The sequence below is a fragment of the Pongo abelii genome, chromosome 6, assembly GCF_028885655.2.
Source record: "Pongo abelii isolate AG06213 chromosome 6, NHGRI_mPonAbe1-v2.0_pri, whole genome shotgun sequence".
NCBI lineage: Eukaryota > Metazoa > Chordata > Mammalia > Primates > Hominidae > Pongo > Pongo abelii.
In genome coordinates this window covers 8054563-8081783 of record NC_071991.2, presented here as the reverse complement: position 1 = coordinate 8081783, position 27221 = coordinate 8054563, and the positions used below count along the sequence as shown (strand labels likewise).

Below are 27221 nucleotides of genomic sequence, written 5' to 3'. Positions count from 1 at the left end.
TAGAGACACAGGAGCAGACTGGCTGAGTATTAGACATTCAAATATTTTGCTTTAGGAGAAACTGCTGATTGATTTTCCATAGTGACGCACCAGTTGCCATTCCACCAGCAGAGTATGAGAGTTCCAGTTGCTCTTCATCCTTGCCAGCTGCTGCTATTTCCCATCCTTTTAATTTTTGCCATTCCTGTGGGTATGTGCAAAAAAAAAGAATTTTAAGTAAACACAAACAAAATCGTTTGTTCCAGGCCTGCTGGTGATCTGCTATTTCTCTGTAGGGTGTCTGTAACCTTGGCAGGGAGCCCTGTGGGAAATCCTTCATGTCAGAAGACAAACCAAGACCTAGGAAATTCTGGTCTGAGAGAGGCTGTACAGTTGTGGTAGTCACCAGAGGAAGACATAAACTGAAGTTCATTAGACTCTAAAACTATCAAAACTGAATGCATGAAAGGGTTTTTTTTTTTGTTTTGTGTGTGGGGTTTTTTTTTTTTTTTTTTTTTTTTTTTTTAGACGGAGTCTCCCTGTCGCCCAGGCTGGAGTGCAGTGGCGAGATCTCGGCTCACTGCAAGCACCGCCTCCTGGGTTCACGCCATTCTCATGTCTCAGTCTCCCGAGTAGCTGGGGCTACTGGCGCCCGCCACCATGCCCGGATAATTTTTTGTATTTTTAGTAGAGATGGGGTTTCACCGTGTTAGCCAGGATGGTCTCCATCTCCTGACCTCGTGATCTGCCCACCTTGGCCTCCCAAAGTGCTGGGATTACAGGCGTGAGCCACCACGCCTGGCCTAATTTTTATATTTTTAGTAGAGACAGGGTTTCACCACGTTGGTCAGGCTGGTCTCGAACTCCCGACTTCAGGTGATCCACCCGCCTCGGCCTCCCAAAGTGCTGGGATTACAGGCGTGAGCCCCTCACTGTGCCTGGCCCAAAGTAGGTACATTTTCAAGAAAAGTTACATAAACCGGGCACAGTGGCTCACGTCTGTAATCCCAGCACTTTGGGAGGCTGAGGCAGGCAGATCGCGAGGTCAGGAGATCAAGACCACAGTGAAACCCTGTCTCTGCTAAAAATACAAAAAATTATCCAGGCGTGGTGGCGGGCGCCTGTAGTCCCAGCTACTCAGGAGGCTGAGGCGGGAGAATGGCGTGAACCCAGGAGGCGGAGCTTGCAGTGAGCTGAGATCATGCCACTGCACTCCAGCCTGGGCGACAGAGGGAGACTCCATCTCAAAAAAAAATAAATAAATAAAAAAGAAAAGAAAAGTTACATAAAAAGAAAAGGAAGATATTTTCATTAATATTTAATTAACAAGAAAATGCAGTTAACCATAACTTTGCACCCTCCTCCGAGCACTCCAGTTTAAATAGGGTTCATCTGTGCTTTCAACATCCCTTATGTAATAAAACCCTTTCATGGCTGGGTGCAGTGGCTCATGCCTGTAATCCCAGCACTGTGGGAGGCTGAGGAGGATGGATCACCTGAGGTCAGGAGTTTGAGACCAGCCTAGCCAACATGGCGAAACCCCATCTCTACTAAAAATACAAAAATTACATATATATATCTATATCTATAAATAAAAATCAGCTAGGCGTGGTGGTGGGTGCCTGTAATTCCAGCTACTCAGGATGCTGAGGCAGGAGAATTGCCTGAACCTGGGAGGCAGAGGTTGCAGTGAGCCGAGACTGTGCCACTGTACTCCAGCCTGGGTGGCAGCAAAAATCTGTCTCAAAAAAAACCAAGAAGTGTAAATAAGTGTGCCCAGAATCCTGCAAACCAGAGATAACACTAACTCTTGCTGTCATTTTTTCTGATACTTTTCAGTACATATTCCCATGTCAGTTTTCTGTGCTGTATCATTTTGATGACTGCACAGGACTCCATTTTTCATCATAATTTATTGATCAGCCTCCGTGGTTGGACATAGATCATTGCCAGTACTTTGCTATTACAGCGCGGCCATGGGCATGGTTGCAGTCAAAGCTTTGCACAGATCCGTAAGCAGATCCATGATGTTTTCCTTAAGCCACATTCCCAGAAGGGAGCTCTGGGTCAAAGGGCAGGTACATTTTAAAGCCTGTTTGCTCCACATTGCAAAATGCCCTCCAGAAAGCATGCACCAAATGCTGCTGTCATCTGCATGGTGTGAGAGCGCGTTTTTCCCTGAACTGTAGCCAGTTAGGTAGACTTCTTTTTTGAAACGGAGGTTCGCTCTTGTTCGCCCAGTCTGGAGTGAAATGGTGCAATCTCGGCTCACTGCAACCTCCGCTTCCCGGGTTCAAGTGATTCTCCTGCCTTGGCCTCCCGAGTAGCTGGGATTACAGGCATCTGCTTAGAGACTCAGTCTTACTCTTATGCCCTCTGAGAAGGCTTCTTCAGCTAACCAGTGCATCCTTTGTGTCATCCCCGATGGTTGTATGTACTTGATAATGCCCTATTCTTTCATTTGATGTGCTTTAGTCTGTAAATAAGGATGATAATAGCTCCTAGGGTTGCTGTGAAGATTAAACACAGTCATACATGAAAGCTCTTAGAATAGCATCTGGCGCATCGTAGGTATTCAATTATGGCTGTTAGTAGGCATAGTGTGTGTTTACTAGACTGTCACCCCCCGCCAAGAGCATTGATTTTCATCTGTTTATTACCTGCCTCCTTATTTACAAATGACTGAGATAGGTGGAGCTGAGTAAATAGCTGATAAGAGAATAGTGTTGAAAATATTGGCACACATTTTTATCTCCCTGAAGGAACTATATGGTCCTTGAAGGTTTTTTTGGTTGTTGGTTTTTTTTGTTGTTGTCGTTTTGTTTTGAGACAGGGTCTTAACTCTGTTGCCCAGGCTAGAGTGAAATGGCACGATCATAGCTTATTGCAGCCTCCAACTCCTAGGCTCAGGCAAATTCTCCTGCCTCAGCCTTCTGAGTGGCTGGGACTACAGGCATGCACTACCACGCCTAGCTAATTTTTTTTTTTTTTTTTTTTGTAGAGACAGGGCCTGCCTCACTTTGTTGGCCAGGCTGGTCTCGAACTTCTGGGCTCAAGCAGTCCTCCCACCTCAGCCTCCCAAAGTGCTGGGATTAAAGGCATGAGCCACTGCACCCAGCCCTTGAAGGTTTATTTAATCCCTTATTGTGCTGGTGCATAGTAAGAACTCAAAAATTTTGTGTTTTAAATGCTGAAGACCTGTGCTGATCACACAGAGGTGACTGAAATCATCAGCAACTCCTTAGTGGCACTGAGATCGCATCGTTAATAACAGCTGCCATGTTATTGCGAGCACCTGTTAGGTACGGGCTGAGCTTTTACCACCAACATGAGTTCTTCCCGCAACTGTTTTCTTGAGCACCGCAGCTGTGCCAAGCACCATGGTTACCACCAGAAACCACGCTGGAGAAAAGACAAAGAAGGTCTGTGCCCGTCTAAAGTTTATAGCTATGACAGGACAGCAACCCCAAGTTCTAGTAGCCCCAGCCCCTCTCCTCCACCTGGACCTGCCCATATCGTAAATTAAACATCCTTGCTCCTTCTCTACTCTCTGTCGCAGCGGGGGCTGGCCTTTGCAACTTCAATATTTGGACTTTGTTTTGTCTCAATATGGGAAGAAAGAAGGAAAAGCTTAATACGCATGTAGGTTAAGTTTGAGAGGAGTTTTAAGGCAATTTAAAGTCTTTAAGGAAGTCTTTGGAAGGCCAGGCACAGTGACTCACGCCTGTAATCCCAGCACTTCAGGAGGCCGAGGCGGGCAGATCACGAAGTCAATAGATCGAGACCATCCTGGCCAACATGGTGAAACCCCGTCTCTACTAAAAATAGAAAAAATTAGTTGGGCGTGGTGGCAGGCGCCTGTAGTCCTAGCTACTCGGGAGGCCGAGGCAGGAGAATCGCTTGAACCCCGGAGGCAGAGGTTGCAGTGAGCTGAGGTGGCACCACTGCACTCCAGCCTGGCGACAGAGTGAGACTCTGTCTCCAAAAAAAAAAAGGCCTTTGGAAAGTTGAATATAGGAGAGAAGTAGATGAGAGACCAAAAAAAAAAAAAAGTTCTCGGAAAGAGCATTGTAGAAATGTTGATTCCTGGCTGGGTGTGGGGGCTCCTGCCTGTAATCCCAGCACTTTAGGAGGCTGAAGTAGGCAGCTCGCTTGAGGTCAGGAGTTCGAGACCAGCCTGGACAACATAGTAAAACCCCATGTCTACGAAAAATACAAAAAAATTAACTGGGCATGGGGGTGTGCGCCTGTAATCCCAGCTACTCTGGAGGCTGAATCGCTTGAGTCCAGGAGGTCGAGGCTGCAGTGAGCAGAGATTGCGCCACTGCACTCCAGCCTGGGCAACAGAGCAAGACCCTGTCTCAAAAAGAAATGATTTCCCCTTGCTGGTATCTGAGAAATAAAAGTAAAGAATTTAAACTGTTTTTAAATCATTTGAAGTTTTTGAACAATTCCTCAGATCGCAAAGGCTGCAATTTTATTTTATTTGAGACGGAATCTCGCTCTGTCACCCAGGCTGGAGTGCAGTTGGCGCGATCTTGGCTCACTGCAGCCTCCGCCTCCTCGGTTCAAATAATCCTCCCACCTCTGCCTCCTGAGTAGCTGGGATTACAGGTCCCTGCCGCCATGCCTGGCTAATTTTTGTATTTTAAGTAGAGATGGGGTTTCACCATGTTGGCCAGGCTGGTCTTGAATTCCTGGCCTCAAGTGATCACCCACTTCAGCCTCCCAGAGTGCTGGAATTATAGGCATGAGCCACCACACCCACCCAGCTGCGATTTTAAGACAATAGAATGAGGTTGGGTGCCATGGCTCACCCCTGTAATCCCAGCACTTTGGGAGGCCAAGGCGGTTGGATCACCTGAGTTCAGGAGTTCAGCATCAGCCTGGCCAACATGGCAAAACCCCATCTCTACTAAAAATACAAACCACCCGGGCGTGGTGGCGGGCACCTGTAATCCCAGCTACTTGGGAGGCTGAGGCAGGAGAATTGCTTGAACCTGGGAGGCCGAGGTTGCAGTGAGCTGAGATCACGCCACTACACTCCAGCCTGGGCAACAGAGCGAGACTCCATCTCACAAAAAAAAAAAAAAAGGTAGAATGATCTGTCTCACAGAGTCTGGTTGAAGGAAGTTAGCTAGAATGATTCCAGATACTACTATAAAAGTGGCATTTGGAAAGAACTAGTGCAGTAAGTCAGTGTACTTTGATCCGGTAAAGTTCCTGTTACCTGTTCAGTGCTCTGGGGCTTTCTAAACAAACGTAACCCAGTGCATAAGATGTCCCTTCCTGTAAATTTATCGATTGCTTTTTTATTCCAGGACACACCTTTTAAAAACAGTAACTAGGCAGGCAAGAGCACTTAGTCAAACAGCCTAGTGTACTCTGTGGCCTTCAAAGTATGTATCTTTTGACAGCTGTTTCAGAATCAGTAACTGACCAATTACTCATCCTTAATACATGCCATTTATCTGTAGTTAAGTTTTATATTTCTAAATGATAATAAGGTAATATTCAAGGTGTTTGCATTTCTTATTTTCACCACGTCTCTGTGAATTGCCTTGGTATTTCTTCGTACCTGTTTCCGTGTAAGACGGTACATTTCCAAGGACTGGAGCTCTTTCTTTTTTTTTTTTTTCTGAGATGGAGTTTCACTCTTGTTGCCCAGGCTGGAGTGCAATGGTGCGATCTTGGCTCACTGCAACCTCCGCCTCCCAGATTCACATGATTCTCCTGCCTCAGCCTCCTGAGTAGCTGGGATTACAGGCACATGCCACCATGCCCAGCTAATTTTTGTATTTTTAGTAGAGACAGGGTTTCACCTTGTTGGCCAGGCTGGTCTCAAACTCCTGACCTCAGGTGATCTGCCCGCCTCCATCTCCCAAAGTGCTGGGATTACAGGCGTGAGCCACCACGCCCGGTCTGGAGCTCTTTCTTCATTCATCTTTGTGTTTCCTGAGTCCAGGATGGGGTGGGTTCAACGTAGGCATAATAATAAAGGTCACAGAAATGTGTAGATTTTTATGATGTTTCAAAGCCCGAAATGTGAGACTTTACAGAGTTGGTGGAATGAAACGTAAGTATACACACATTCACATGTTACCTCTCTGTCTCTCCCACACATGCACAAACTTACACAAAGAGGAAATCCCAGAAAAGAGGCATATTTTCAGATTCTGGTTAAAATGTTACTTTTAAGACTGACAGTTATGGCCGGACGCAGTGGCTCATGCCTGTAATCCCAGCACTTTAGGAGGCCGAGGTGGGTGGATCACCTGAGGTCTGGAGTTCCCGAGACCAGCCTGACCAACATGGAGAAACCCCGTCTCTACTGAAAATACAAAAAAAATTAGCCAAGCGTGGGGGCGCATGCCTGGAATCCCAGCTGCTTGGGAGGCTGAGGCAGGAGAATCGCTTGAACTGGGGAAGCAGAGGTTGTGGTGAGCCAAGATCGCACCATTGCACTCCAGCCTGGTCAACAAGAAGGAAACTCTGTCTGGAAAAAAAAAAAAAGATTTAAAGTTATGTTACATGGTAGTCATCTTGGTACAGCAGCTTAGAATAGGAAGGGTTGTGTTTCCATTCTTTTCTTTTTTTTTTTCTTTTTTGTTTGTTTCTTTTTTGAGACTTTGAGACAGAGTCTTGGTCTCTTGCCCAGGCTGGAGTGTGGTGGCGCCATCTCAGCTCATTGCAGCCTCTGCCTCCCGGGTTCAAGTGATTCTCCTGCCTCACCCTCCCAAGTAGCTGGGATTACAGGCGCGTGCTACCATGCTCGGCTAATTTTTTGTATTTTTAGTAGAGACAGGGTTTCACCGTGTTGATCAGGCTGGTCTTGAACTCCTGACCTCAGGTTTCATTCTTTCAAATAAGAACATGTACCTCTAAGAACAAAGCAAACGTGGATACTAGTATTGTCCTAGTAGGAATTTCAAGAAATGATTTTTACTTCAGTCTTACAGGCATTACTTATTCCCTCTGAAGTTCAGAATTTAAAAACTTGCTTCAATTCTGGGGCAGGGTTCCACAGTCCCTCATCTGATGGAGGCCGGTGTGGATGAGACATTGTTCCAAAGTTTGATAGCTTGCTAATTGCCAAAGCTTCAACCTGAAAGCTTTCCTGGCATTGCCAAGAAATAAACATAACTATATAGGGTTATAGTATCTGTGGACCTTAAATCTAGTATAATCATCCACACTTAACTACAAGGGAAAGTGATTTTGAACGATTCCATTCATAGGCAAATGTAAAACCTTTGTCTAGTAATTAAAATAGAATGAAATTTTCTAGTCTTTTTTTAAATTTTATTTTTTTATTTTTTGTAGAGACACAGTTTCCCTGTGTTGCTTAGGCTGGTTTCAAACTCCTGGCCTCAAGCAATCCTCCTGCCTTGGCCTCCCAAAGTGCTGGGATTACAGGCGTGAGCCACTGTACCTGGCTGAAATTTTCTAATCTTGAACTAGGTTAAAGACCATTATTTTTTCCTTCAAATTACTTTCTCAGATGGGCTGAGCTCAGTTTTCCTGTACATTGTTCTCCCTCCCCACTCTTTTTTCCAAATTAACAATTGAAAACCTAGATTTTGGCTGGGCACAGTTGCTCACGCCTATAATCCCAGCACTTTGGGAGGCTGACGCAGGCGGATCACGAGGTCAGGAGATCGAGACTATCCTGACTAACACGGTGAAACTCCCTCTCTACTGAAAATACCAAAAAGCCGGGCGTGGTGGCGGGCACCTGTAGTCCCCGCTACTCGGGAGGCTGAGGCAGGAGAATGGCGTGAACTCAGGAGGTGGAACTTGCAGTGAGCTGAGATATCGCCACTGCACTCCAACCTGGGCGACAGAGCAAGACTCCATCTCAAAAAAAAAAAAAAAAAAAAAACCCTTAGATTTTTTACCCTAATGTGGGTGGGGGTAGCTCTGGGACTTAATTTTCTTAACGGGCTTGATACTTTTGTCCAGAAGATGTGAACAGTTGTAGGACATCCTTCTTTCTTACCTCAGTGTATTGGGGCCATGTTTTGGCTTAATTGTGCTTTAGCTGCAGAATAATTCTTGCTGCCTAAGGGAGTAGGAAGCAAAGAGTTTGTCACAGAAATCTGTTTCTTTAAGCAACGAAATGAAAGGTCGCAGCAATGTGATTGCGTCTAGTAATATATCAGAAGAGGCAGCGGTGCATGTCTTTCAATGATCACACTGGTCCCGATTGCTTGGTTGGCCTTAGAGAGCTCAGGCTCTCATAGGTGCTCCCAGGACTCTCAGAATATTCTTCTATGACAGGCTAAGCCCAAAGACTGTACCTGCACGCCCAGTGGAGGCTCAGGCCACATTGCTAGGGATGGGGCCTCGTAAGCCTGCAGGCCTCTTGGCTTCCTTTGTGCTATGACCTTTGCACCTGGAAGGACAATTTTGTAGCAATAATTCTGTATAAACCAAAACCTAGATTGTGGGTGAAGATGGGAAAAGAAGAAAGTCAAAACAATGATTATGTCATAATGAAATTCTCACGGAGAGTTTTCTCAGTGCGCTGAAGATTTCCTAAGAAACCCCGCCTTTTAGAAGGACACAGTAAGGACTTTTGCCTGGAAAAACATTTGCCAAACTCCCTCCCCAGTCATAGCTGGAAAAACAACTGCTACGCCGGCTGGAGATCTGCCTCAAAATAGCTGGGTTATCATTTTCTACTAATGGGTCAAATTGATTTTCACCCTAGAAGGGGAAATGGCTGTGGACGACTCCATAGGCATAAATGCTTTGCAGACCAGTGGTGCATGTCCAGCTGTCTGGGACCCATGTTCCCAAAGGATGGGGGATGACCTGTGTGTCTCAGTATGCCGGGCTGTGCTGTGGGCAGGCTAGTTAGAGACCACCAAAGAATGAGCAAAGGCACCCATCTCTGTGGCCATTCCATAACATTAGAGATTTAGATCCCTGAATCCTGAGCAGCCTGTAATGGAAGAAGGGGCGGGGCGGGGGGGGGGTGGGGTCAGGTGGTGGCGATGGTGGTAGTGGCGGCGGTGGTGGTGGTGGTTCCTTTTTTTATTTAACAAAAAAAAAGGACCGGGTATGGTGGCTCATGCTCGTAATCCCAGCACTTCAGGAGGCTGAGGTGGGAGGATTGCTTGAGGCCAAGAGTCTGAAACCAGCCTGGGTGATGTGGTTTGGCTCTGTGTCCCCACCCGAATCTCATTTTGAATTGTATTCATATGATTTCCATGTGTTGTGGGAGGAACCTGGTGGGAGATAATTTGAGTCATGGGGGCGGTTTCCACCATACTGTCCTCATGGAGTGAATAAGTCTCACAAGATCTGATGGGTTAATCAGGGGTTTCCGCTTTTGCTTCTTTATCATTTTCTCTTGCCGCCGCCATGTTACAAGTGCCTTTCGCCTCCCACCGTGATTCTGAGACCAGCCACGTGGAAGCGTAAGTCCAGTGAAGCCTCTTTTTCCTCCCAGTCCTGGGTATGTCCTTATCAGCAGCATGAAAACAGACTAATACACTGGGCAACATGGCAAGAGCCCATCTCTAGAAAAAATTTAAAAATTAGCTGGGTGTGTTGGTGCGTACCTGAAGTCCCTGCTACATGAGAGGCTGAGGCAGAAGGATCGCTTGAGCCTGGGAATTTGAGATTACCATGAGGTCTGATCACACCACTGCACTCCAACCTGAGTGACAGAGTGAGAGTCCCTATCTCAAAAAAAAGCATTTTTGAGGTGTAATTTATACGTTATAAAATTCACTCATTTTAAGCGTACAATTTAATGGTTTTTAGTAAATTTATAAAGTTGTGCAGCTGTCACCACAATTTAAATTTATTAACACTTTTGTCACCTCAGAAAGATCCTTCATCCCCATTTGCTATCATTACTCATTCTCGCTTCCAGCCCCAGGCAACCACTAATAGATTTTCTGTCTCTACAGATTTGTCTTTTCTGTACTTTTTATATAAATAGAGTCATACAGTATTTGGTCTTTTGTGACTGGCTTCTTAGCGTAATGGGTTTTATCCATGTTGTAGAGTGTCTTAATATTTTATTCCTTTTCTATGGCTGAATAATATTCTATTAAATGGATATACCACATTTTGTTCCTTCACCAGTTGATGGACATGTGGGTTGTTTCTAAACAAGCTTTTTTTTAAGAGGCCACATTAATGCCTTGTATTTAACAGGTAATTTAAATGACAGCTTAGAAAAACATAGGATTGGGAAGCAAAATTCACAGACAGCCCTGGTATTTGCAGATTTGTAAGCCTGTTAGGACTTAGTAGGTAGAAGGCCGAGCCTGGCAGCTTTTGTGAACCTTGGTTGGAGTTATCGCCTTGAGCTAGGGAAGTTGCAAGCAGTGGCACCATTACCTAATGCTCAATTTTCGAGGCTAATTGGCCCACGGGGACTTTGTGTCTGTAGCGATGTGTTCAGATGAGCTGGTGGAGCTGAAGGTACAGCCTGCAGCTGGTTCATCCGTGGGTGCAGGCGTCTCTTATGAAATACAGATGTCAGAACCTGCTGCTGCTGAGGACACTGTGAGGCATTAAATCAGATGATCCAGGCAGTGTTCTTGGTGCTGGAAATGTGATGGTGGTTACATTAAGAGTCCTAGCTTTGGCTAGGCTTGGTGGCTCATGCCTGGAATCCCAGCACTTTGGGAGGCTGAGGCGGGCAGATCGCCTGAGGTCAGGAATTCGAGACCAGTCTGGCCAACCACGAGGTCAGATCACGAGGTCAGGAGATCGGGACCATCCTGGCTAACACAGTGAAACCCAGTCTCTACTAAAAATACAAAAAATTAGCCAGGCGCGGTGGCAGACGCCTGTAGTCCCAGCTACTCGGGAAGCTGAGGCAGCAGAATTGAACTGGGAGGCGGAGGTTGCAGTGAGCCGAGATCACGCCACTGCACACCAGCCTGAGCGACAGAGCGAGACTCCATCTCAAAAAAAAAAAAAAAGAGTGAGCCTTCTGCCTTGGCCTCCCAAAGTGCTGAACCATGGATGTGGTGGTGTGTGCCTATAGTCCCAGCTACTGGAGAGGCTGAGGCACGAGAATTGCTTGAACCTGGGAGGCAGAGGTTGCAGTGAGCCGAGATCACGCCACTGTACTCCATCCTGGGTGACAGAGCAAGACTCAGTCTTAAAAAGAAAAAAAAAAAAAGATCCCTAGCCTTGATTACATGTAGTTTCTACCAAGGAGAAAGAGAGTAAACAGATAGGGAATATCTTATACAGTATGATAAGCACTGTAAAGAAAGAGAAGCCAGGAACAGAGCTAGAGAGAGGCTGGGGTTGCCACCATTTGTGGAAGAGGTCAAGGAAGGTGTCTCTGAGAGTTTGTGGGAATGGATGTGACCTGTTTGGAGAACAGCCCGGAGGCCAGCGTGCCTCAGCCCAAACCCAGGTGGAGCATGCAGCTGCAGGCAATGTCCTGGCTTTCAATGCCTCTTCCCACCCTGTGTTAAAAGGACAGAAGTCACTGATGACATTCACTTATGATAGACCTGAGAACTGAGGCTAAAACACACCAGGAAACTACCTTTCATCATTTCTCTCCCCATGCTTAGCTATTTCCAGTCATGTGTTATTTTTTAATGCTGATGAGAAATAGTGTATGGCACTTTTTTCTGTTCGTTTTTGTTTTTGTTTTTGTTTGTTTTTTTTTGAGAGAGTCTCGCTCTGTTGCCCAGGCTGGAGTGCAATGGCGCAATCCCGGCTCACTGCAACCTCCGCCTCCTAGGTTCAAGCAATTCTCCTGCCTCAGCTTCCCAAGTAGCTGGAACTATAGGCATGCGCCACCACGCCCAGCTAATGTTTGTATTTTTTTAGTAGAGATGGGGTTTCACTATGTGTTGGCCAGGCTGATCTTGAACTCCTGACCTCAGGTGATCCGCCCGTCTCGGCCTCCCAAAGTGCTGGGATTACAGGTGTGAGCCGGCCTTTTTTTGTTTTGCTCTTTTTTTTTTGGAGACCGAGTCTCACTCTGTCGCCCAGGCTGGAGAGTCAGTGGTGAGATCCTGGCTCACTGCAACTTCTGCCTCCCGGGTTCAAGCGATTCTCCTGCCTCAGCCTCCTGAGTAGCTGGGATTACAGGCGCGTGCCACCACACCCAGCTAATTTTGTATATTTAGTAGAAATGGGGTTTCACCATGTTAGCCAGGCTGATCTCGATCTCCCGACCTCTGGTGATCCGCCCGCCTTGGCCTCCCAAAGTGCTGGGATTACAGGCTTGAGCCACCGGGCCTGGCCTAGTGTATGGTACTTTTTAAAAGATACTATTGTTTGCCTATCAAACAGGCAAAAAGTATGACAGTACCAAGTGTTGGGGAGAACGTGGCAAAACAGTACTTTGGCACAGTGGTTCCCGGCACGGAAATGGCTACAGTTGCTGTCTTCAAATTTGGGAGTATCTAACAAAATGGAGAAATCTGTCACATACCCTGTGTCTCTGCAGTTCTGTTTCTGGGTAAATTCTTACCTGTATGTACAAGGAGACATGTATCATTCCTTACCACGTCATTGTCATTAGCAGAAGCTTGTAAGCCATGTAAATGCCTGTCAGTCAAGAAATAGATGGGTAAAATGCAGTCTCTTTATATGATGGGATATATATGTATATGTATATCTATATATAAATGAAAAGATTTATTTCAAGAAATCGGCTTCCATGATTGTGGGGCTGACTGGTCCAAGATCTGTAGGGCAGCCTGGGAGCTGGTTTTGCAACCCTTAAGCAGAATATCTTCTTCCTTAGGGAAACCTCAATTTGTCCTTAAGGCTTTCGACTGATTAGATTACACCCACCCTGATTATTGAAGATAATCTTTTATTTAAAGTCAACTTTAAATAAAAGTTGTAGTGTAGATGTTGACCATATCTACAAAATACCTTTATAGCAACACTGTGTTTAGACAACACTGTGTTAGATTAGTGGGTTGGTTTGTTGTTGTTTGAGATGGAGTTTTGTTCTTGTTGCCTAGGCTGGAGTACAATGGCATAATCTCAGCTCACCGCAACCTCCGCCTCCCGGGTTCAAGTGATTCTCCTGCCTCAGCCCCCGGAGTAGCTGAGATTACAGGCATGCACCACCACACCCAGCTTTTTTTTTTTTTGTAAAGATGGGATTTCTCCATGTTGGTCAGGCTGGTCTCAAACTCCTGACCTCAGGTGTTCTGCCCGCCTCGGCCTCCCAAAGTGCTGGGATTACAGGCATGAGCCACCGCTCCCAGCCAGTGGGTTGGTTTTGTTCTGTTTTTTGAGACAAGGTCTCCCTCTGTTGCTCAGGTTGGAGTATGGTTGTGCGATCGTGGCTCGCTGTGACCTCGACCTCACGCAATTCTCCCACCTCAGCCTCTAAGTAGCTGGGACCACAAGCACACGCCATGCCACCCCACCTGGCTAATTTTTTTTGTTGTTTTTGGTAGAGACAGGGTCTCACTATGTTGCCCAGGCTGATCTCAACTCCTGGGCTCAAGCCATCCTCCTGCCTCAGCCTCCCAAAGTGCTGGGATTACAGGCATGAGCTCCCATGCCCAGCCTAGATTAGTGTTTAATTGACTGAATGCTGTAGCTTTGCTACGTGGACACTTAAACCATCATAAAGGGATACCGTGTAGAAGTTAAATAGGAAGAACCTTGGTCAGTACAGACCAAGGTGAGCAGATCTCAGAAGTATAACACTGAATAAAGAAGTAAGATGTAAGAGTGAAATGTATTATGTGATACCATTTAAGGATTTATGTAAGTATTTTTTAACACACAAAGCAAAATTTTATGTTAATCTTGACTAAATATATACGTGTGTGTGAAAATATAAAATATTGGCTAGATATTTAACAGCAGTCTGAATTAGTGGCTCCCCCAGGGGAGAAAAGAAAGGGTTATGAGACTTGGATGGGGTGACTAAGGCGTCCTGTCCTTTTATCTCTAGTGCTTTAGTGCTTTTTCAGCAAAGGGAACCAGTGACTGTTAACTATTAGTAATTTTTTTTTCTTTTTTTTTTTTTTTTTTTTTTTTTTTTTTGAGATGGAGTTTCGCTTTTGTTGCCCAGGCTGGAGTGCGGGGGCGTGATCACCACAACCTCTGCCTCCCAGATTCAAGCGATTCTCCTGTCTCAGCCTCCTGAGTAGCTGGGATTAGAGGTGCCCGCCACCATGCCCGGCTAATTTTGTATTTTTAGTAGAGACGGGGTTTCTCCATATTGGTCAGGCTGGTCTCAAACTCCTTACCTCAGGTGATCTGCCAGCCTCGGCCTCCCAAAGTGCTGGGATTACAGGCGTGAGCCACCACGCCTGGCCAACTGTTAGTAATTCTTGTGGGGACTACAGGTGGTTGTGGATTCTACACTCTCACAAATTTTTTTTTTTTTTTTAGACGGAGTCTTGCACTCTTGCCTGGGCTGGAGTGCAGTGGCCGGATGTCGGCTCACTGCAACCTCCGCCTCCCAGGTTCAAGTGATTTTCCTACCTCAGCCTCCTGAGTAGCTGGGATTACAGGCTCTCGCCACCATGCCCGGCTAAGTTTTGTATTTTTAGTAGAGATGGGGTTTCACTATGTTGGCCAGGCTGGTCTCAGACTCCTGACCTCGTGATCCACCCGCCTCCCAAAGTGCTGGGATTATGGGGTGAGCCACCACGCCTGGCCTTTTTGTTTTTGGTTTTTTGTTTTGTTTTGTTTGTCGTTGTTTTTTTTGAGGCAGGGTCTCACTGTGTCACCCAAGCTGGAGTACAATGGCACAATCTTGGCTCATTGAAACCTCCGCCTCCTAGGGTCAAGCACTTCTCCTGCTTCAGCCTCCCAAGTAGCCAGGACCACAGGTACACACTGCTACGCCCAGCTAATTTTTTGAATTTTTGGTAGAGACAGGGTTTTGCTATGTTGCCCAGGCTGGTCTTGAATCCCTGACCTCAAGCGATCCTCCCACCTTGGCCTCCCAAAGTGCTGGGATTACAGGCATTAGCCACCATGCCCGGCCAGATTCCCCTTTTTCTTTCTTCCATTTTATTTATCTTTTTTTTTTTTTTTAATGGGAAAGAAAAGGAGAGGGAGGGTCAGGAGTATTTGTTTGCCCAGGCAGAATTGCTCCACATTATGCTATTTAGATTAATTATATTCACCAAAAATCAGGAGTAAGATTACAAGAAAGCTTCTAAAAGAAAAAAAAAAAAGTACTGTAGAGACACCTACAATCACTCATACCAAAATATGTCAGTGCTCTGACCTCATAAAATGCATTTTCATCTCACTTTTTTTCACCATTCATTTGAAGGAACTATTGAGGCCTAAGGCAAAGGCCAGTCAGGAAACTGCCTGGAGCTGACTCCACCCCACCTCTTGCTGCTGGTAGGACCTTCAGCAGGGTTTTAAAATTCAACATTTCAAAGTTTTGGTATCTTGTCTGTAAAGTGGGGTTAATAACAGCCACGATGTTAGGATCAGTTGAGACGATCCATGTAAAATGTTAGCCATAGAGCCAGATTCATAGTAGCCCTCTGTAAATGTTAAAATGTGCCTCAAATGGAAAAAATTAATGACACAAATGTTCTAGGGCCAGATATGGTAGCTCACACCTGTAATCCCAGCACTTTGGGAGGCTGAAGTAGGAGGATTGCTTGAGTCCAGGAGTTCAAGACCAGCCTGGGCAACATAGCAAGACCCCGTCTCTACAAAAAATCCAAAAATTAGCTGGATATGGTTTGCGTCTGTAGTCCCACCTACTCAGGAGGCTGAGGTGGGAGGAGTGCTTGATCTCAGGAGGTCAAGGCTGCAGTAAACCATGTTCTTGCCTTTATACTCCAGCCTGGGCAACAGAGCAAGACCCTATCTCAAAATAAATAAAATGTTCTCAACTGAATAAAGCAGAAGATCATAACACCTTCAATGTCCTTTGTCCCGTACCCTTCTCCAGAGGTGCTGTGTTCGTGATCTCCCTCATCCTGACAATGACACCAGGGTGGAAGAGCTGATGCCATTTAACAGGAAGTGGAGGTTCCTGGAGATACTTCTGTAAATAGGAGTGTTCCTCTGTTTGGAGACTTGACTCATATTTTAGAGCTTTTCTCTTAGAATATTAATTAATTACTACAATTGGTTCAGTGTGTACTGAGTATCAAGTGCTTGCAGAGTACATGATAAGCACTCCATAATGTTAAGCTACCTCACTGAATCCTCATGCCCCTCGTGAGCTAGAAAGTATCATGATTCCCATTGGTAGACAGGAAGAGACTCAGGCTTTCTAGAGGCTCACAGAGGTGGCGATGTGATTTGCCCAAGAATTCAAGGCCAAATTTTCTTTCTGCCAAGTTCCCCACACCTTCCAGGCCCATTGCTATTGAGATGGCATCTTATAAGTTATAGATAATGCAAACTAATACATAATGCAAGATAGCTCATATAATAGCTAATATAGACCAATAGGTAACCAAAACATTACTCATATTTGACCAACAAAAAGCATTTTTGTGGGTTTATGTATTTCAGTGAGTATTTCTGATCTAACTCAGTTCCTCAAAGAGAAACATCTCAGTTGTCTAATTTTTCTGTACTTGGCTTGTGCTTCAAATTCATGATGGGTATGAACAGCATGACTCTTGTGACCATCTGTTAGCCCACAGGCAGCTGTCTCCTTGCCAGATTTGCTTACTAATACTTTCCCTAAAGGAAGAGCAGGTGATCAAGTATTGGTGATGTTAGTCCAGGAATAGCAGCTTCCAGCAACACTCAAGGAAGAAGGAAGCAAGATTTCCTACAAATAAAATTGATCTTGACCGGGCGTGGTGGCTCACGCCTGTAGTCCCAGCACTTTGGGAGGCCAAGGCGGCCAGATCACCTGAGGTCAGGAGCTCGAGACCAGCCTGGCCAACATGGCGAAACCCCATCTCTACTAAGAATACAAAAATTAGCTGGGCGTGGTGGTGGGTGCCTGTAATCCCAACTACTCCTTAGGCAGGAAAATCGCTTGAACTCAGGAGGCAGAGGTTGCAGTGAGCCAAGATCAGGCCACTGGCCACTACATTCCAGCCTGGGAGACAGAGCGAGACTGTGTCTCAAAAAAAAAAAAAAAAAAAAACCCCAAAATCGATCTTGACATATCCTCAGTTAACCCTTGTTACAGCTATTTTTGCTACGTGACATTAGAATGTACCTTGATTGGTTTGAACATTTGTGATATCACTCGGTTAATTTGTATGAGATCGTATAGAATAAAATAATATATAAAATTTCAAGGATACTTAAATTACAAGCCACAGAACTGCATATTTACTTAGAGATTCTTAAATCACTTTTAATGCTTATTTATCAGAAATGTTACACTTTTAGCTGAGAAAAACAAAGCACTGAAATATCAAATAATTTGCCCTTGTTCATATAGAGAACTTTTTTTTTTTTTTTTTTTTTTTTTTTGAGACTGAGTTTCGTTCTGTCACCCAGGCTGGAGAGCAGTGGCGCCATCTGAGCCCACTGCAACCTCCACCTCCCGGATTCAAGCAATTCTTCTGCCTCAGCCTGCCAAGTAGCTGGGACTACAGGTGCCCGCCCCCACGCCCAGCTAATTTTTGTATTTTTGGTAGAGAAGGGGTTTCACCATGTTGCCCAGGTTGGTCTCAAACTCCTGACCTCAGGTGATCCGGCCGCCTTGCCTCCCAAAGTGCATGGATTACAGATGTGAGCCACCACACCTGGCCTATACAGAACTACTTAAAGAAACTAAAAGAGGGCCGGGCACGATGGCTCACGCCTGTAATCCCAGCACTTTGGGAGGCCAAGGCAGGTGGATCACGAGGTCAGGAGATCGAGACCATCTTGGCTAACATGGTGAAACCCCGTCTCTAAAAATACAAAAAACTAGCCAGGTGCGGTGGCAGGCACCTGTAGTCCCAGCTACTCGGGAGGCTGAGGCAGGAGAATGGCGTGAACCCAGGAGGCGGAGCTTGCAGTGAGCCGAGATCACGCCACTGCAGCTCCAGCCTGGGTGACAGAGCAAGACAGAGTCTCAAAAAAAAAAAAAAAAAGGAAGAAACTAAAAGAGAAACTAATTTTTAGAAGTTTAAAGTCCGCTCAGCTTCATAACTGAATTAATGTATACTTTATTATAAATATACACAGTTAATTTATGTATAGTTTCATATTGGTAATTCTTTGAAAATGAGTTATAAAAAGTCCAAATGCTAAGGAAGTTAAAACCATCATAAGATTGCGTCATTCATTTCTCATAATTATTCATAGTTCATAATTATGATCTGTAACTCTACGGAGGCAGTAGAAATGCCGAGGTAAACAGGGCAGCTAGAAATCTGGTGGATAGTGTGTGCTGGTTCCAGCAGAACTGTTCTCCAACATTTTATTTAAAATAGCTAATCACTAATTTTCTAATACTGCTAAGGTTTTGCGGTAGAACCAAGCTTCTTTTATGCGACTCAGCACAAGTAGAAGAGTGATATTACCATTAGCCTAGAATGTATTGTGCAACCATAACTATACATGCCCTCCCTGGATGGAAATGAAACTCATTCTGGTTAAAACCAGTTTGGCAGAGTATCCTCCTTGCCAGGCAGTTATCGATAGAGATATAGACTAAGCTATTTCTATTTTTTTTTCTTAGTAACAGTGCTGCTTGGCCCATTTATACTTTTTCTGTTCACTTTGTTAAGATTCACTTGGTATCCTAAGCCCTTTAATTCTTAGTGCCAAACTTAAAATGGATTTGTTCATTACTCCTGATGACTCTTAACATTGTAGGCTGTTTAACAATTCAGGTCTTCACAAGCCTTGCAGTAGCACTGACCTTTGCCTCAACTACAGCTCTCCCCCAAAATGTGGGACCCTTTCTATTCATGAGTGCGTCCACAACTACTATAAAACTTTACAGATTTTGGAATACAAAGGCAGCACTGCTTTTTTGTCCCTGGATTTAAAAATAACATGTACTTCAGCTAAAATAACTAGGTGAATGGCCAAGAGCCAGTATAGGAATGGATTTTCCACTGTTAAAAAGACCAAAATTGGCCAGGCGCGGTGGCTCACACCTGTAATCCCAGCACTTTGGGAGGCCGAGGCGGGTGGATCACGAGGTCAGGAGATCGAGACCATCCTGGCTAACATGGTGAAACCCCGTTTCTACTAAAAATACAAAAAATTAGCTGGGCGTGGTGGCGGGCGCTTGTAGTCTCAGCTACTCAGGAGGCTGAGGCAGGGGAATGGTGTGAACCCAGGAGGCGGAGCTTGCAGTGAGCCGAGATCGTGCCACTGCACTCCCTGGGCGACAGTGTGAGATTCCATCTCAAAAAAAAAAAAAAAGCCAAAATTTCTGGGAGGAAACATTTCTGTAGCTGAACCTAAGTACAGTAATAAAGAAGTATATATGTTGAACTTTTCAAGCTTAAGAACTCAGTATTGACTACAAACTGTAGTCTCATCTTTTTTTTTTTGGAGATGGAGCCTTACTCTGTTGCCAGGCTGGAGTGCAGTGGCGCAATCTCAGCTCACTGCAACCTCCACCTCCCGGGTTCAAGGGATTCTCTTGTCTCAGCCTCCTGAATAGCTGGGACTACAAGCGCCCGCCACCATGCCCGGCTAATTTTTGTGTTTTTAGTAGAGACGGGGTTTCGCCACGTTGGCCAGGATGGTCTCGATCTCTTGACCTCGTGATTCACCCGCCTCGGCCTCCCAAAGTGCTGGGATTACAGGCGTGAGCCACTGCGCCCAGCCTAGTCTCAAGTCTTAGTTGAACTTTTTTTTTTTTTGCCCCCTCTGGTAGAATCATTTGGATAGGGATTTGTGTATGGTGTTAACTGTGGAAGTTCTCATTGGTTGTTCTTGGTATTTTAAGATGTTAGGGTTATATGTGAACATTTTAAGAATTATATCAGGAAATTGGCTGGGTGTGATGGCTCATGCCTGTAATCCCAGCACTTTGGGAGACCGAGGCGGGTGAATCACCTGTGGTCAGGAGTTCAAAACCAGCCTGGGCAACACAGTGAAACACCATCTCTACTAAAAAAACAAAAATTAGCTGGGTGTGGTAGCAGGCGCCTGTAATCCCAGTTACTTGGGAGGCCGAGGCACAAGAGTTCCGTGAACCCGGGAGGTGGAGGTTGCAGTGAGCCAAGATGGCACCATTGCACTCCAGCCTGGGCGACAGAGCAAAACTCTGTCTCAAAAAAAAAAAGAATTATATCAGGAAATCAAATGAGACCTTCCTCCTATTGTATTTGGAGAAGGAATATCCGCAGGAAAGAACAGATCTGGGCTGCTTTCTGTGGTGCTCATACATTATTGAGCAGGGTCAGCTCTCTGTCAGTTTTCTTATATTTTTATCTACACCCAGCCTCATAAGAATATCATACAAATGTTATTTTATTTTTTGAGACAGGGTCTCGCTGTATCGCCCAGGCTGGAGTGCAGTGGCACGATCTCACTGCTACCTCCGTCTGTTAGGTTCAAGTGATTCTCCTACCTCAGCCTCCTGAGTTGCTGGGACTATAGGCACCCACCACCGCGGCCACCAAATTTTTGTATTTTTGGTAGAGATGGGGTTTCACCATGTTGCCCAGGCTGGTCTCGAACTCCTGGGCTCAAACAACCCACCTCCCTCGGCCTCCCAAAGTGCTTGGGATTACAGGCATGAGTCACCACGTGTGGCCTGTAAGAATTTTCAGTAACTTTAAAATAGTTTTATCTTTTAATTAGAAAGTAGCTGTGTGCTAATGAAATTATCAGATTTTGAAAATGAGTGAAATCTCAGAGTGCTAATGGGGAAGTAAAATGGTGCAGCTGTTCTGGGAAAAAAAAAAAAAAAGTTTGGCAGTTTCTTAAAAAGTTAAACACGTGCCTACCGTGTGACGCAGCCATTGAACCCCCAGGTTATCCTAGAGATACGAAAACGTAAGCTCACATAAAAACCTGTATGTGATCGCTCATAGCAGCTTTGCTTGGAATTGTCAAAACCTGGAAACAAGCCAGGTCTTCAACAAGTATGTGGATAAACAAAGTGCAATATATCCATACCATGGAAGGCTACTAGTGAAGAAAAAAAAAAAGAGTGATAAACTACATCCAACAACTTGGATACATCTTAAGGCATTGTGCTGGGTGAAAAGGGCAAATCTTAAAATGCCACATATGATAGATTCCTTTTTTTTTTTTTTTTTTTTTTTTGAGACAGAGTCTCGCTCTGTCACCAGGCTAGAGTGCAGTGGTGCGATCTCGACTCAATGCAACCTCCGCCTCCTAGGTTCAAACGATTCTCCTGCCTCAGCCCCTCAAGTAGCTGGGATTACAAGCACGCGCCACCACACCTAGCTAATTCATGTATTTTTAGTAGAGGCGGGGTTTCACCACGTTGGCCAGAATGGTGTCAATCTTCTGACCTTGTGATCCACCCACCTTGGCCTCCCATGATTCCTTTTTTTGTTTTGTTTTGTTTTTGAGATGGAGTCTCGCTCTGTCACCCAGGCTGGAGTGCAATGGCACAGTCTTAGCTCACTGCAACCTCTGCCTCCCAGATTCAAGCAATTCTCCGGCCTCAGCCTCCTGAGCAGCTAGGATTACAGGCACATGCCACCACGCCCACTGATTTTTGTATTTTTTAGTAGAGACGGAGTTTCACCGTGTTGGCCAGGCTGGTCTTGAATTCCTGACCTCAGGTGATCTGCCCAACTTGGCCTCCCAAAGTGCTGGGATTATAGGCATGAGACACTGTGCCCGGCCATGGTTCCTTTTATATAGCATTCTCACAATGACAGAATCACAGATTGAGCTCAGGAATTGCCAGAGGCGAGGATTGGTGAGGAGGGCGTGATTATTAAGTGGTGGCACAAAGAGGCATGTGTGTTAGTGGAACAGTTCCGTATTTTACTTGCGGTGATGATCGTAGCAACCTACATGTATGATAAAATTTCATAGAAATGATGAAACCCGGCCAGGCGTGGTGGCTCACGCTTGTAATCCCAGCACTTTGGGAGGCCGAGGCGGGTGGATCATATGAGGTCGGGAGTTCAAGACCAGCCTGACCAACATGGCGAAACCCCATCTCTATTAAAAATGCAAAAATTAGGCAGGCCGCAGTGGCTCACACCTGTAATCCCAGCACTTTGGGAGGCCGAGGCGGGCGGATCACAAGGTCAGGAAATCAAGACCATCCTGGCTAACAGTGAAACCCCATCTCTACTAAAAATACAAAAAATTAGCCAGGCGTGGTGGTGGGTGCCTGTAGTCCCAGCTACTCGGGAGGCCGAGGCAGGAGAATGGCGTGAACCCCAGAAGCAGAGCTTGCAGTGAGCCGAGATTGCGCCACTGAACTCCAGCCTGGGCGACAGAGCGAGACTCTGTCTCAAAAAAAAAAAAAAAAAAGCCAGGTGTGGTGGTGCGCACCTATAATCCCAGCTACTCAGGAGGCTGAGGTAGGAGAATTGCTTGAACCCGGGAGGCAGAGGTTGCAGTGAGCTGAGATTGTACCACTGCACTCCAACCCGGGCAACAGAGCAACACTCCGTCTCAAAAAAAGAAAAAAGAAATGATGAAACCCTCCCCCAAAAATGAGTGATACAAAAAGTGGGAAAATCCAAATAAGGTCTGTAGTTGAGTTAATAGAACTGTAGCAGTGACAGTTTCCTGGGTTTGATAATATACTATGGTTATAGAAGATACCATTGCAGGAAGCATACCTGGGAACTCTGTGTATTATTTTTACAACTCTTATGAGTCTTAAACTATTTCAAAAAAGCCCCAAAACAAAAGAATTGAGAAGAGATGACAGAAATAACAGCTGTGGACAGACCAGCCTGGACAACATAGCAAGACCCTGTCTCTAAAAAAAAAAAAAAAATTTAATTACCTGGGCATGGTGGCACACACCTCCCAGCTACTTGGGAAGCTGAGGCAGGAGGATCACTTGAGCCCAAGGGTTTGAGGCTACAGTGTGTGGTGATCATGTCACTGCATTCCAGCCTGTGCGACAGATCAAAACCCTGTCTCAGAAAGAGAGAAGGAGGAAGAAAGGGAAGAAGGGAGGGAAGGAAGAAAAGAAAAAAAAAGAAAAGGAAGGAAAAGAAAAAGAGCAGCTGTGGCTACGTACTGAGGCTTCACCATCTTGTAGAGAGGATCGTGGGGGAGTTGGCTGGCTCTGGGGCTTCCTGGCCACTGGTTGCGCGTAGGTGCCAAGCACCTGACTGCGTCTAGTGATACCAGGTGAGCGGGCTTCCAGGCAGGCATGGGAGAGGCACCTTGGGTATTTTATTTTCTTCCTTTTGAGAACCCATTAAAATGATGGCAAAGGAATTAAAAACAATACCCAATAAATCCACAGTGCAAAAAGACCTGGAAAACATCCATTGACAAGAGACCTAAAGAAATCTGGGGTGATAGAAAATGGACAGAGAGTGCTCAGTGACCTCAGAGAGCCTGAAGAACCTGGGGAAAGGAGTCTGATGGGAACTGAGCCATTCACCCCGGGGGCCCCAGAGGCTGAGGACCGGGCCGCAGAAGGTGGGGGCGGGAATCGGAGTCTGGTGCGCAGGGTGGCAGAGCTCCTGGCTTCCCTTCCCTACCCCAGCCACCACCACTAGCAGCTCCCTCTGGCAGAGCAGAGATTGAACCTCAGGATAATCTGAGGTGCTCTAGACTTGGAAACAGCAGCCAAGGGTGGAGGAGGCAGAACTCTGAGCTGAAAACAGAGGAATTCCCTGAAAATCAGCTCCGAACTGTCCAGTCCCGGCCCCCTTCCTGACTGCGAAAGCTGACCATCCGATGATTGTCCCCTACCCAATGACAGGAAATTAGAAACTTCTCAGCAGAAGCCCAGTGGCCTCTGATGACTGTAGAGTGGCCATTCGCTTGGAATGAAGCCAGCAGGTCAGCCACTACCCTGTGCACACACCCACAGCTTCCAGCCAGCAGTGACAGGCTGCACGCCTAAATACAAACTGACCATCAGGGATCACCACACGTTTGAGGAGAGTCTCTAACATGAAATACAGGGATATCAAACAGTGAAAGGTAATCAGGAGATGATACGGGAACTGGAATAAAACACACCAAAAAATTCAGACAGGAGAAGATACTGCATCTATAAAACAAGAACAGGAGAGTACTTTTAAAAAGAAGCAATCAAAAGGCTGGGCGCAGTGGCTCACACCTGTAATCTCAGCACTTTGGGAGGCCAGGGCGGGTGGATTGCTTGAGCTCAGGAGTTCTAGACCAGCCTGGGCAACATGGCGAAACCCTGTCTCTACCAAAAATACAAAAAATTAGCCAGGCGTGGTGGCGCATGCCTGTGATCCCAGCTACTTGGGAGGTTGGGGCGGAAGGATCACTTGAGCCTGGGAGGCCGAGGTTGTAGTGAGCCAGGATCACACCACTGCACTCCAGCCTGGGCAATGGAGTGAAACTCCATCTCAAAAACCAAAACAAAAAGAGCAATCAAGAAACATGAACATGCTTTTAGAAATTAAGATATATCAAATTAAAAAAATAGAATTGGAACATAAAGTTGAGGATATCTGTTAGAGTTATAGAGTAAAACTACTGAAAGTGGAAAATCAAAAAAGATTAGAGAATAAATCCAGGATATATAAAATCTTCATCAGAGTTCCAGAAAGAATGAAGAGACAAGAAATAAAACAGGAACGATATTTGGACCTGAAGGACATAATTTTCCACATGGCTAGGGGTCCCACTGAGTGTCCAGTAAAATAAATGAAAAACAAAAAAAAACGTTGGGACAGACCATGGTGCAATTTCAGAACACAGGAATAAAGAGAAGGCTTCCAGAAATAAGCTTTAAAAAAAAGTCACATAGGAAGAAATGGCAGCTGACTGCAGCAGACCCGGCTGCTAAAGACAGTGGAGTAATATCTCTCTGAGACATATCCTCACTCTGTCACCCAAATTGGAGTGAAGTGGTGCAGTCACAACTAACTGCAGCCTCAAACTCCTGGGCTCAAGTGATCCTCCCACCTCAGCCTCCCGAGTAGCTGGGACCACAGGCACAAGCCACCACCCCTGGCTAATTGTTTTTATTTTTTGTAGCGATGGGAGTCTCGATATGTTGTCCCGGTTGGTCTCGAACTCCTGGGCTCAAGCAGTGATCCTCCCACTTCAGCCTCCCAAAGTTCTGGGATTACAAGCATGAGCCATCACACCTGACCAAGTGATGTCTTAAAAATTCTAAGGAAAATAGTTTCAATCTACTCTGCTCTACTCAGCAAAATAGCAAACAAACATCAAGGTAAAGATAATTTTAGACACATGGGGACTCAGATTTACCTCTTATGCATTAGTTCTTAGATCATTTTTGGAGTGTGATCTCCATTTTGGAGAAATAGGAAGACGTGGACCTACCTGGCTGACAAGAGCGCTGCCACAGGCCACCAGGAGAGCCATGCTAGGGCAACCGTGACAGTCAAGCCACACTGAGCAAGATGGTGGAGAGTGCTTAGAGGAAGTCAGGGGAAAAACGGAACGGGAGATTAGCTGAGAGTTTTGTACATTTGAAAAATAACACTGATAGGCCTCAGCCAAGTCTAATACAGCATGGGGACAAGTTTAAGGTAGATAAACAGAAAACTAAGCAAAGGTGGCGGGGCGGAAAGAAACAATTATCCATCCCAGGAAAAACAGCCAGGCTTTACTGAGAAAGGGAACCATCAGCCTTAGTACAAAGTCATAATGAACACTGACTATAGTTTCATCAGGAAAATGCCATCTAATTGCATAGAGAGTCCATTGGAAAGGAAGAGTGAGAGGTATAGAGACCTGAGGCCTCATCTACTGTCGTAGGAAGCTGCAGTTACTCCCCAAAATCAAGAAATCAAGAATATTAAAATATATATATACTCAAAACTGTAGCAATAAATACAAAAATAGGAGCGCAGTTGAAAGTGCTCTTGGGCGTAAGACCAGGGCTATGGAAAGGTCGAGGCGTGGGTTGTTTTTCATTGTTATCACTGTTTGATTAAAAACAAGAGTCGTCCTATTGTCTCTCTCCTCTTTATTCATTTATTCTGAAGGGTATGTGTGTAAAGCACCTGCCTCTTTGAATGTTGGGTAGTTGTTCATTCTTTTTTGCATCTGGTCGTCTATATAAATGGAGCATGCATTTGGGGAAGGGGTCGATGAGACTTGAATGGTCTCTTTGGGGTGGTTAATATTGTGAAGCTTGTTGTTCCTAGACGGAACAAACACATACAATCACCACGTGTTGTGAGTCGTGAAGTCTGAGTACCGTAGGAATGACTTATTGTCTGTACTTCAAAGTTAGGGTATTTTAAAATTTAGACCCACATCCTAAATAGTTTGTCTTATACTTGTCCTAGCATTTGTCCTTATGACTTTCTACTGATACAGGAATAACACGTGTTAAAATGAAACCTGGACACTGGCTGCACCATGAAATCCATGAGAGGGAAACAGTGCTTCCTCATCCTTAGCTGTGTGCACAGGGTCTGGCCCACGGTAGTTACTCCACACACCTTTAGTGAATAAACCAATCAGTGGGAAAATGCCAGGGAGGCCGGGAGCAGTGGCTCATGCCTGTAATCCCAGCATTTTGGGAGGCCAAGGTACTCGGATAACCTGAGGTCAGGAGTTTGAGACCAGCCTGGCCAACATGGTGAAACCCTGCCTCTACTGAAAATATAAAAATTAGCTGGGTGTGGTGGTGGGCTCCTGTAATCCCAGCTACTCGGGAGGATGGGGCAGGAGAATTGCTTGAACCCGGGAGGCAGAGATTGCAGTGAGCCGAGATCGCGCCACTGTACTCCACTGTACTCAGCCTGACAGACTGAGACTCTGTCTCAAAAAAAAAAATGCCAGGGACACCCAGAAAGAAGTTTCCAGGTAGGCCTGTGTCCTGGGGCCATCAGCAACATGCCACCAACGCCCCCTTCCACATCCCTCCCCTATCATTAGGCAGAGTAAAAACAAAATCTCCTGGAAATTTCTATTCAGTGGATAGAAATTCATTGAAATCTATTCAAAACATTGCCTTTGTAATTAAGTACAGGTAGCTGATCCTGCACAGGCATTCCTTAACACTAGAATGAGAACCATTAGCAATCCACTGAAACCCAAGAGGATGCCAGGCACACAGTCCCTGCAGCGTATGGTAGAGACGTGAATGCCTGCTGCCTACTCCGCTTATAGCAGATTCCAGGCAGCCTCTCGGGCAACTGAGAACTGCCAGGGTTACGGGCACCTTGCCACCTGTGAGCCTTGTTCCATCAGGTAAGGGAATAGATGTGCTTCATTATTTT

At 45.6% G+C, this 27221-nt stretch overlaps 1 protein-coding gene across 1 annotated transcript in view; it reads left to right on the top strand.

Annotated features, from left to right (window-relative positions):
• Nucleotides 1-27221, top strand: part of BAIAP2L1 (BAR/IMD domain containing adaptor protein 2 like 1) — a 106145-nt gene that overhangs the window by 6708 nt on the left and 72216 nt on the right. The gene's annotated exons all lie outside the window — the stretch shown is intronic.